This window comes from Falco biarmicus, chromosome 1, assembly GCF_023638135.1.
Source record: "Falco biarmicus isolate bFalBia1 chromosome 1, bFalBia1.pri, whole genome shotgun sequence".
NCBI lineage: Eukaryota > Metazoa > Chordata > Aves > Falconiformes > Falconidae > Falco > Falco biarmicus.
The window spans coordinates 42,180,042-42,189,693 of NC_079288.1; positions in this window are offsets into that span (position 1 = coordinate 42,180,042).

Sequence of the window (9,652 nt, forward strand, 5' to 3'; positions counted from 1 at the left end):
GCATGAGCAAAAGGAGCCTTCTACAAAAATAATTCTGTCGTTTGCAGAACTTAGAGGTAAGGGCATGATCAGTGAAGTGATGTGACGTTCATTAGACCATATGTACAATTTTTAAGAGTCTATTATTTGTTTTCGAAAAGCCAGGCAGAACTTCCGAACTGCCTTTACCTTGCTGACAGTGGTGGCTGTAACGTGACTCCTTGGGAGGGCTCAGCTGGCAGAAAAAGTTACCAGGGAAAAGATTGTGGTTTAGCGTTGTAACCTGGAGTTGTGGAAATGGGATGATAAGGGAAGGGCAAGGCATATCAGGATTTCCTTGAATTGGAAAAGTGGGAGTTAACGGGAGAGGCTGAGCTGCGCTGCCAATCTGGAAAGTGCGAACTGACATACAGCAATTCCCTGAGTGATAAGGCCCTGGGTTCTTGACATGAATAACTGAGCTTTAACAAAGAGATTTTAATCAGAATTCAGGAAAGACTTTTCTGCTTTTACAGTTTATTATAGTGAAAGCTGCCTAATCTGTTGATAGAGCTCCAAAACACACACAGGTTGATGCTGTCGTGTGTTAGCAGTGCAACATTTGCCAAAGCCTATTGAAATTCTCAATGTACTTCAAGTGTTGGTGTTCTGTGCAGAACATGGTGCCACCTATCAGCAAGAAGGAGGAAATTAAACAGCAAAATGATTTATTGAAACTGAAGAAACTGCTATTTCCGTTGCAAGGCTGAGGTTTTGTATTAAAAACCAGTTAGCAAGATGTTTGGCCTGTTCAGGATGGTATGGGTAAACAAGGAGCTGGCCTGGCTGGCTGCTGTCTTCAAGAGGAGGTCCAGGCTGGACAAACACTGGATGCTCTCGTCTTGCTGACCAAATGGCAGAGAGTTACGAGAACAGAATCTGCTTCAAGGGTGCAAAATGCAAGTCAAGCAGATCAGCTGAGGTCCAGCTCACTAAAGGTAAGTAGTTAAATATTTTTGTGAATCTGACCCTACATAACTTCAGGTCCAGTTTTTCTCTTTTTACATGGTATTTTGAGTCACTCTTGAGAGCAGAGTGTAGGCTTATTGAAGTGACATAGGTATTTTTAAAATGTTTTTACTTGTTCTTTGGAAGGGTACATGTTGGATTATTCTGTTGGAGTTTTTATTTGAAGTTCTCTGAATACATCCTAGCATGTCCAAGCCATGCCCTCAGTCTCAAGCTATCACAATACTGAGGCCCAGAATACTGCATTGTGCTGCTGCCTTTTTCTGAACAGAAGCAAAGTTCAAAGCTTCAGTGGGCTCCTAGGGGCAGTTGAGGGATTTGTGTTGTGTTCAGCCTTATCAGAAAAAAGTCAGGACACTTTTCATCTCTTGGGAGCCTGCTTTATATTTTGATCCTGGAGCCAAAGCTCTTTCCTTAAGTCTGAACCCATTTCAGAAACCCTTTTTGCGATCCATCAGGCTGGAGTGACACAAGGCTCTTCTTGTTCTTTATACCAGTGCTTCACTCGGTTTAGTAGAAGGGGACTCCGTGTAACTATTAAACCTATTTAAAACCTTATAATTCTAAAGTTTTTGAAGAACTTTCTTCTTTGCATGAGCGCAAGGCAAAATGCTGGACTTTTAGGGGTTTTTTTCTTCCTTTTCCTTTTGAAATGCACTGATAAATGCAGCCAAAAATTTAGTCTGAGGTGAATGTAAACAGCGTCACCCTGTCTTACGGAGTTGTTCTTTTGCACATCAGCAAAGGATTCATCCCAAACAAGTAGAAGAACCTGACTACTTAGAAAAATAAGGCCCTAATTAGTTAATTTGTGCTTGGCCTGAGGACTTCGTGAAAATTTGGAGGCCTAACATGCTTATTGTGGTCACAAGGACCAGAAGATACCAAGCAAATTTGGCTCACAGCACCAAAGGAAAAGGTAAAATACAGGTTTCAGGATTTGTTTTGGTTTTGTAAGCTTAAGAATCAAAGAGCTGTTGAAGTGGCAAGCATAGAAAGTAAGCTGGTGCTCTTAATTTCTGTTTTGAAATGTATACTCCAGTTCCTTCAAGCATTTCATAGTGAGAATCGAAATCCAAAGAGAGCGGCACAAAAGTAAACTATCAGAAGCCTATCACAGCATCTGCAGAAATTTCTAAGCACTGATGTGACTCTCGTTATTATATATCTGAGTGTGTCACAGACACTAACGAACCTGGTTTTGCAGTATCTTTGTAAGGTATCTTCCAGCTCACAAAGAGGAGTTGCAGTACAGGGAGGATGAGGACTGAATTTGTCCTAGCTCATTTTAAACACTTAACCAAGGAGAATGTCAGGCTCCTCATCATTCATGGGTCTGTCTGGAGGGAAAAGAGGCCCCAGGAGCAAAGAGCTCTCTTCCTTTTCCTCTTTCCATTTACCTCTCCAGAAATTCTCAGGTTCTAAAAGCCACTAAGGCAAAAAGCCTCGCTGAAGTGGTTCACCAGTGGAAGTCAGTACAAAGCAGGGTGAATACCATGTTTCTTGAATGAAGCAATGACAAGATGTGCTTCCTCCATTACTCATACACACAGGGAAAAGTGGCTCATGATCTTCAGTGGAGTTTTGGCTTTAATGCTGAGCAGATACGGTTAAGCTATGAGGAAATTAGATGTAATTGAATGCAATATGGTGGGTGAGAATGTGCCCCCTCAGACCCACAGTTAAGCACAATGGTAACTTTCTGGCCTTCAGAATAGCTAGTGCACATTTACACAGTACATTTATCCTAGGTCTTTTCTACTTCAGTGGTGTTCTTCTTCAAGCAGCACATTACCAAACCCCTTCAAATCCTCTTCCAAAGAGAAGTGTCACCTAGAGAGAGTGGGTTTTTCAGGAGCAGCTTCGGTTGTGTCTTGAGGTGGAAGTCAGCACATGTTTCGTTGGGTGCTGGTTCTGAATTAGTTTTTATGATTCTGTTTCTGGCATCATTACTCCAGATTTCCAGTCTTGCTTTTCACCATCCATAGCAGTTTCTCTGTTCTACAATAAATTCAAATCACACTCTTTATTTCCGGCCCTCCAATCCTAACTGCTCAAGATTAAAACATCACAAAGCAGATCAGCACTGGAATTTAAACAAAGGAGAGAAAAAAAGCCACCAACAGGAGGGAGGTTTCTGATCTACTTAATGACTTATTTTTTCCATCCCTGTGAGCATGCAACTCTTACAGGTAAGAAGATGTGTCTAAGTCAGTCCATGATGCTGAATGTGGAAAAAGTTTGTCCTAAAAGGAAGCTCTGTGCACTGACATGGTTTATGGAAAGACAAGGGGAAGGAGCTAAACTATAAACATATATGTTATTTTATTGTCTGGAGAAATTTCCCGCTGAAATTCTCCTGCTTTCTCTTCATGCTTGCCCTGTTTCTACTGCACGCTGAGCTTGGCTGAGCTGGTATCCTGCTGCTTTGTGGGTCTGGCAGCCGGGTGCTCGAAAGGTATGGTGCCAGATTCCTAACAAGGGTGACCCAGGCTGCACCGCTGAGCTTTCCCAGAGGTGAAAGTGAGCTGGTGGATGGTGGGGAGTGTGATGAACACGATACATTCCACAGGAGAAAATGCTCAAGGGAATATACACATAGAGTAGGGCCCAAGGCGTTTTAGTCAATTTATTGGAAAGAATACTAAGTATGATCATGGTGTAGAAGTAGAAGCATATAAGGGTTGAATTTTTCATGGGGTTTGTGCTTGTTTGTATTAATAATAGTACTGTTTGTGTTAATACAAGACATTATGAAAAATCTTCCTCCTCCTCTTGTTAACGTGCTGATGAAATCTGATTAATATAAGGTTTTTATTTACTCAGTGTGTATATATCAGTGTGTCATACAGCATGGAGCTTTCATGTCACAAAAGTGTATAGGAGCCAAACAGTAGAAGAGCATCAGCACAATCTGCACCACCGCCGCCCCCCTCTCCCCTTTCCCCAAGGTGAGACTCCTGCTGCCAGAACTAAGAAGTTGTATTCTAGTGATGTTTTGTTGTACCTTATCACATAAACCAAACTTTTTCCCAAAAGCTTTCTTACATGAAGGCAATGAAGTAACTCTAATCTCTAACATGTAGACCAGGCTTACAGAAGGACAAAGAGGACTTACTTGAGCTTGGATGGCATTTATGGTCTGCAAGCAGCTCATGGATAGGAAAAGGCAGCGTGCTGTTCTCTGTAGGGTATACAATCTGAAACAACTTTATCAGAACTGCTAGATAGAAATCTTAATAAGCTGGAGTTAAACAACTGGGTGTTTTTATCTTGGAGGCAAAAAAAATAAAAGAAATAGTACATTTAGAATTCACCATATGCACAGTAACTTGCAGTTGGTAATTAAATTCTCACAACATCCTTTCACAGTGCCAGGCACAGCATATTGGCTTAGGTTGGCCTGGTTGTCGAGTGTGAACCAAAATGATTTCTAACAGCAATCAAATACATTTTGAAACATGCTCATAAAAATGCTAGCTCAGAGGCTCGGAGCAATAATGATTCATGTATTAGCAAATGAACCTGTCCTCTGCAAGCTAGCCCCTGAAATGTAATAAGGGATCAGTTCAAGGAATGAAAGAAGTGTATTTATTAAGATGCTGAGAGGTAGTATTTTGTGATGGTAGTTTGGGTGACATGTAGCCAACATCTGTGGAACAGCTATGGACTGAGGTGTTGAACTGGACACTGGAAGCCAGGCTCTGTCAAGGATGCCTTTGTCAAATCTATATCCACAGAGGAATTTAAGTAACGTAATTGCCAGAATTCCCTGTGCTTTGGTGGCACCCAAGATAGGCTCTTTAGGCCATGTACAGGTGTAGAGGAATTATAGAGGAATGAAGGCAGGTTAATTAGCATTGATAATATACGGCTGGCTTCAGGGGCGGTGGGCTGGCTGATGGGGATAAGGTGCAGCTGTGGCTGGTTCTTGCTAAGTAGTTAAATAGCTCTGAGGGGTATGGAAGAGAGGCAGCCAGTGAAGAGAGACCTGGAAGAAGCAGAGGGGGGAGAGAGAGTGCCCTGGAGGTAGGAGAGACAAGGAGAAGGATGCAGCAGAGGGACTGGCCTAAAGAGTATGAAGAAACAGCACAAACAGTAGTTGAACCTTTGAAATCTTGTGGAGGGTTGGTGGCCATGCCGGGGTAAGGCGCAGGAACTACTTACTGAAGTTAACCTGGAGATAGGATGGTAAAAGCATCCGGTTGCAGCCAGCCAGTTTTGATAGTGCTGCGATGATTTACAGGCCAGGCGGGGTGAGAGCGGTTGTGCCGTCTCCTGTGGTGAGGGTGTGCCAGCGGAGCCGCTCGGTGGGCCAGGCAGGGCAGGGGCTGGCTGCCAGGCCCCGCCATCGGCAGGGAAGTAACAAGGCCACCTTCCACTGCAACTCCGGACGTGTCCAAAAAGCCCTCTGACGAGACTGTGAAATAAGATAAACCAAAAAATCTCCGAGGAGCCTAACAGCATGAGTAGCAGCCAGACACCTTTCTTTCTTGTGAGCCAGGGTTGGATTCCCTCCTCGGGTGCCCGTCGTGCTGGTTCTGGCTGGGGGCTGCGGGCCAGGGGCTCTGGCGCCCAGTGAGCTGCCAGGACCTGGGCTCTGGGGGGGCCCTGGGCTCTGCCACCACCTGTCCCTGTGCGCTCAGCCACAGCACCGGCAGCGGGAGAATGGGAACAGACCGGGGAGAAGCAGCGTGGAGAGAAATTCAGTAAGGTACTGTATGGGAGTGGAAAAATCTTACACAAGTATCTGTACAGAATCCCCACTCTGTGAATCAGAGATTATGGTCCATTTTATGCCACTGGTTTTAATTTGTTGCCAGAGGCTGCTCAGCTAACTGGCATTTAGTGAACTGAGGGGTGAAGGGGACGACAATATGCCTCGCAGACTTCAGCGAGCTGTGACCTTTCCCAGCACACTGTATAAAATCTGCCGATCTTGCTTAGAACGAGCGGCCGAATCTGGGCGCCGCTGGCAGAAAACAGCAACCCTGCCGCTGCCACCATCTGCAAAACCAATACCTCATTAACCCCAGCTGCTGCCGGCGGCTGAGGAACTGGGCGTACTGCCATGCTGGGGGGCCGCGGCCAGCACCCCACTCGGGGCAGCACTCAGGAGCCTGGCCTGCACCTTACGGCCCCAGCGTGGGCCGCTGGGTGCTGCACGGCCCCTCTGCCCCCATCCCGCCTGGGGAAGCTGCTTTAACAGAGGGGAGAGCCCCGGCCTCCCTCAGGGGAGTGGGGAAAAGGATGAGAACCCCAGCATGCGCCCCCCGAATGGGGCCGTGTCACTGAGCCTGCAGCTGAGGCATGCGGCTGACCCGAGTGGCCGCCAGTGTCCTGAGGCAGGCCTGTGCGGCCTAGCTCCCGGCAGGCAGGCCCGGCGCAGCGGCAACACCACAAACACCTTCAGTTGGTGCAGGACACGCTCTTGCGAGGTGGCGGGCACCGCGGTGTAGGGGGCAGAAAGCCTGGGCAAACCAAATGGGTGGGCCGTAATGGCGCCTGCATATTCATGGCGTGTGGGCTGGAGCAGCCTTAACACACTTAATATGCTGAATTCACTTTTCCTTCTCTAGCAGGCAGATAATGTTTATTTTCCTTTCCGAAGCCTGTGCGTGTCTCGGTTCATAACACTATTTTAATGCCTCAAGTGTAATATCCCTTTTGTTCCCCTGAAGCCGCATCCATGTTCTCACAGGTGCTCTGGATGCAAAGCAACGCTTAGTCAAAACTTCAGGAGAAAGGAAAAAATAATTATAAACTCTTCCTCAAAAAAGAAAACCCCAGAACACACAACGGTTTCAAACTGGCAGACAGCAACCTGATACTGGCAGGGCCTGGAATTTTCTCACATGAGATGCTGCTGCAAGATCTGAGGTAGAGGTTTAATCAGGGCTAGGGGCAGCTATCAGAGCAGGCTGTCATGCCTAGAAAACCTCAAATTGTGCGCTAATTATCCACCTACACTGCCAGGGAATAAATAACTAATGACTCCAGCTTACTGTGCTAAAGATGATTTGAGTTGTAACAAATATGCAGGCTGCAGGTTTTTTGGGGATGCATTGGAGGTGCAGGAATTAATTAGCAGTGGTGTTGCTTAGTGGCTGGGTGGGCTCTGAGTCCCACAGCCTCTGGAGAAGCGGAGCTGAAGCTTGAGGTGGTCACCTTGGGGGAAGCATTTTTTGGTTATTGCCTGCCTCCCAAAAGGGCACTATAATGATGTGCGGCCAGATACCTACTCCTTTCTGCACCCCTTTCTTGCTGTGTAGCATTGCATTCAATCACAGGAAAGGAAAACAGTTTCAGGGAAACAGGCTTTGTCCTCACCTTGTCCTTGCAAACAAAGGAAAATGCTGACAAGAAGATCCTTTTTGAGTCAAGGTGTTAGAAACTGTAAATTTATGGAGCTGTGATGACACTGCATTATGCTAATGGATGTGAGTGAAAAATAATGCCACAAAATGTTTTAAAATGGATTGATTTATTTTTCAGACCGCCTTAGAGGAATGGGCTGTTAAAAAAACAAATCCAGACATTTTGGCTCCAAAGGATTTTCTTTTCAGAGAAGAGGGTTTGACCCTATATCCTTCAAGTAGGCTCTGTTTTTACTGCCTATGACACTAAGATCTCTCATAGCCTTAGTTACACCTAGCTAAAATACCAAGAAGAAATAAGAGGCTTTTCCCATGTTGAAGCCAGCTGGCCCTTACTGGTATGGCTGTTGCATTTTTTAATAGTCATTCTTTTTTCTGTAAAAATACTATTTTCAATGGTAAAAATGGTTTTTAAAGGGGGGGGGTAATTTGTACAGATACCATTTTTAATTGCATTTCTCCTCCATCAAAGGAAGTCAGGGCTCAGAGCCTAGGAAGCAGTGAAGGCATCTGAGAAGTGGCTGCCACACCTGCGCAGCAAAGAGGAGGGAGCACAGCCTGGGTTCTTTGCTAGTTATTCCTGCTGCATCAGTACACGGCACTACCTTCCCGTGTTCCGTTGTCTAACCCCATCAACTGTCATCTTCCACCACTCAAAGACAGAGGTTAAATCCCAGATTGGATGTGGGAGCCCACATGAAATCAATTCTTACCCTTTTCAGTCTGAGCAGTAATCCTTGGAGACCTGGGAAAAGCGAATAGCAGCGTTATCCCCTTGTTCCTGAGGGCCAAAACCGTTCCTGTTACTGGTTCAGCAATTGCTCTCAGTGAGTTTATGATGATGACAGACTTTCATAATCAACTGTAATTACATACTCAGTCTGAGCTTGGGAGCTCTTTATTTTTTAATAATACCTTCCTTTTTATAAATACACTTGAGGTACCATATTACTGCACGATGTTGAATTGCTTGTGTTAGTAATCACTTTCTTCTTCTGAGACTGCAAACTAAACCCAAGTCAGGATTAGCATGTCCAGAGATGATTTTTAATTAAATAATTGAGATGAATTTAGTCTCTCTTGTCTCTAGCTTTAAATGGAGACTTGTTTATAAATAATTTGAGAAGGGGGTGAGTATAGGTAGCTATGATGTTACAGCTTTGAGTGGATGCAGAGATATTTTTGTTGTTGCTAATTTTTGCGTTTATAAGAATTGGTCTCTAAGTATTTAGCATGTCAATAAAACTAGATTTGTATCAAAGTTGGGTTTTTTAATTTAAAAACTTACAAGCTTTTAACTTAAAAAAAAAAAGAGGTTCTTGAAGCTAAACATGCAAAGCCCATGGAAAGATGCAGTACTTGGTTGGTGGATGGGGGGAAGGCCAAAACATCACTAACTTAAGTCTTTCAGAAATACGGAAAAAAAAAAGTCGGGTTAGAATGTCCAACAAAAATGATACTCATCTATGAAATGTCTTTGTATGCTTGAATCTGGGGTGGGGTGGGGTGTCCTTTCTCTGGTGGGAGAAAGCAGTGGCAAAATTTCACTTATTTCTTGGGTTTGTAAAGATATTTTTCTTGAACAAAATGATCTTGGCAATACTTCTGAAATTAACTTCTAGTTGTGTATATATATACTTTATATTTGGATAGGACACTTCAGTGATTGAACAGTTTGACATGTGAAGACATTACCAGCTATGTGTTTTGAAAAATATTTTACAGAAGGCCTGCAGTACCTTTTTCTTTGAACTCTGAGCACACACTGGGCTGCCCTGTGCTCTTGTGTGGCTGATGACGTTAAAGCTCAGCTGAACAGTGTGTATTGGTAATGTTAGCACTACTGGTGCCCTTCAGTGATGGTGACCTTTGGCTTCTATCAGAGAAGGTCCTCTTACATCAATCAGAATCTTATTGATGATGGCATATGTGCAAAGATAGAATATTTGAGCAAAAGGAGGGAAAAAATGTATTATTTCAGCTGGGGTATGCACCTTTTATCTGGTATTAAGGGCAAGAATGCTAATGACAAGCAAAGTACCATTGTGTTCCTGTGTACCAGAATGCCATGGCCAAAGCAGCTGGTAGGCGGGGGTTGCAAAGAAGAGAGGTAGCCCTGATTTTGCATACATGTAAGATAAGCAAGGAATGCACCAAAGAGACTTGATGTACATCGGGTTTTGCTCATTAGCTGAGCAAAGAGAAAGATGTGATGTCCTTGTTTTCAGTAGGTCTTAGGCCTCCAACACAGGAGATAGATAACCTGTCAGAAGTGAAACTTGAAGGCA